Raw genomic sequence first — 2460 nt, forward strand, 5'->3', positions numbered from 1 at the left:
CTGCAACCAACAGGAATTAGTTAGAAATGCAGGGAACACAGAAATATAAACCTCAGAGCTATCTAAACCCATGATTGAGAGATGCGCTTCAGGCATACTGATGATTAGCTGTGGGTGATTCTACCCATAATCGCCTTACAAGCTTTTTCTCCTTAGAAATGTAGTTTTGCTGCTGATGGGTTTTCACTGTCTTAATCCAAAGTAAAGCTGGTCATCCCTGTGATTCGCCGTACCTACCGCTACAGGAGAAATAACCGCAATCACCTTTGATGCTAGTTAGCCACTTTTGTATGAGTCTTATTAAGGTAAGCAGTTAGGAAGACGGGGAAAGGACGACCCTCTCTCCGCAGCACAAGTTGGTCTGCATCAACACCGCAGATGTTGATGTTGGTCAGCTCTGCTGAGAGATCTTGCGCCACAGGAAAATGTGCCCCATTGCTGGTTTTGCAGTATTTATCTCAAGCATCAAATGGAGATTTTAGTTTCTCCCAACACCGCTTCTGAGGTCAGCTCTGCTGAGAGATTTTGCGCCATAGGAAAATGTGCCCCATTGCTGGTTTTGCAGTATTTATCTCAAGCATCAAATGGAGATTTTAGTTTCTCCAGGTATATCTGCAGCACCAATCAGAAGGACTAAATCATCCAGAGAAAGGAGCAATGGGTAGACACAAACAAGACAACAGTGAAATGGAACACTGTGAAGCAAAAGCAATTTATCCTCATTTTTGAGCTGTCTCTCTGCTTCAACAGATTTATGCCAGGACTGTAACGCCTAGTCTGCACTACTACATTTTCACTGCATGAGTTAACTCCAATTATTTCCATATTTAACATTCAACAGCTATGACTTACAAACTTTATTGTTCAGTGGAGCAGGTTGTGTGCTTGGTGGTTATGTCCCAGTACACGTCCCTGTTTGAACGCCTGCATATGCTGCGTAGTCAGAGTCCATTTTAAATAGTTCTGCATTCTTTCCCCTCAACAGTGCACATCTGTGAGTTCTTTAGATAAAAAATGCCACAAGGCACTATAACATTTTATCAGGAAGAATTGAGATTTCTAAACTAATCACTGCTGCTTAATTATTGAAACCACAGCTTCTTCATTTTCATTTACCAGGTAATAATGAAAGACCATTCATTCAGATTTAATACAGGCAATTTTTTGTACCTGTCTTTTAATGGAGACTATATTAATAGCAAGTAGACTCTATAATTAATAAAAATAATAGGGTGAAAGCGTATTCAAACTAAAGGGGAAAATGCTATACCATGCAGTACTCCTTGATTTGTGTTTCAACAAGCCCAAGAATGAGCTTTTTCATTTCAGAGGAACAAAGACTAATAAAAACTAATGCCATTATTTCTCTTTCTTCACCCCAAACCTTTTCATTTACAGTGTTTGCTTTTGCAGATACATGTGCATAGCCTATTGGGGAATATATTGAAAACTTCTGGAAGAATCTAGTTTGAGTGACCCTAGCATTTATATCAAACTGTATCCAGCAGCACAAAAGAAATCTTGTAGTGAATTACATAAAAAAGCAGCAGTTTGTTAGACAAAGAAGCAGCAATGACTTAACTCTGTTGACTGTGTAATGCAAAAAGCAATTTACATCCATAACAGAGATCACAGTAGAAAAGACTGCTCTTGGACGATCAGTGTAAGTTCCTAATCAATCCGTTAGGACAACCTGAACCTATAGGTTGTATGGAACCAGATACAAATATCTGATACTGAATGTATTATCTTTAAACAGCACAAAATATTACAAATACCTGGAGAAACCAGTTACCAGAAACAAGAGTTACCAGTAGGCGATCATAGTAAAAAGATTTAGTGGAATGTTGGTGCTTAAAAGGAAGGGTTGAAGGAAAGTTCTTGCCAAAACTGAACTGAGAAGAAAATGCCAAGCATCAATAGCAGGAAGTAATAAGACAGAAAGATTGGGTTAAAGATAAAAAGTTTATCAATACATCAATTTTCAGTGACAAAATACCCAGCACTCGATTGGCTGTAATTCCACAGTAAAAGAGGAATTTGAAGGAGAAGAATGTGAAATGCAAAAAATTACACAATATCACAAGTCAAGGAAATTAAGTACGTTTCTCAGCCACGTTTTGGAAAAGAAAATCAACAGACTTTGGAGATGGGAAATTCAGGAGCCAAAAGTGACAGTTCTTCAAGCTTTCCATGAAACCTGAGAAAAGCATAGAATGCATCCCTGCAAGCAGATCATGGTTGGAGAATCTGGCGCATAATAAAATTTAGGGCAAGTCAGGTAGAAACTTTATTAACTCTGGTCATAGTGAGGGAATTTGGGACAGCTCCCTCTGCTCCCCTGTTCTCTGCCAAGTGGTCTCTGTCAGGAGACCTAGCCTATACACTGTTGCAGAAAGAAAGGAAGAGGTGAAGAAAAACAGTAATTTCAGTATTAGCAAAGCCAGGTATTCAACCCTG

The sequence above is a fragment of the Eurypyga helias genome, unplaced genomic scaffold, assembly GCF_000690775.1.
Source record: "Eurypyga helias isolate BGI_N326 unplaced genomic scaffold, ASM69077v1 scaffold7768, whole genome shotgun sequence".
In the NCBI taxonomy this organism is placed as follows: domain Eukaryota; kingdom Metazoa; phylum Chordata; class Aves; order Eurypygiformes; family Eurypygidae; genus Eurypyga; species Eurypyga helias.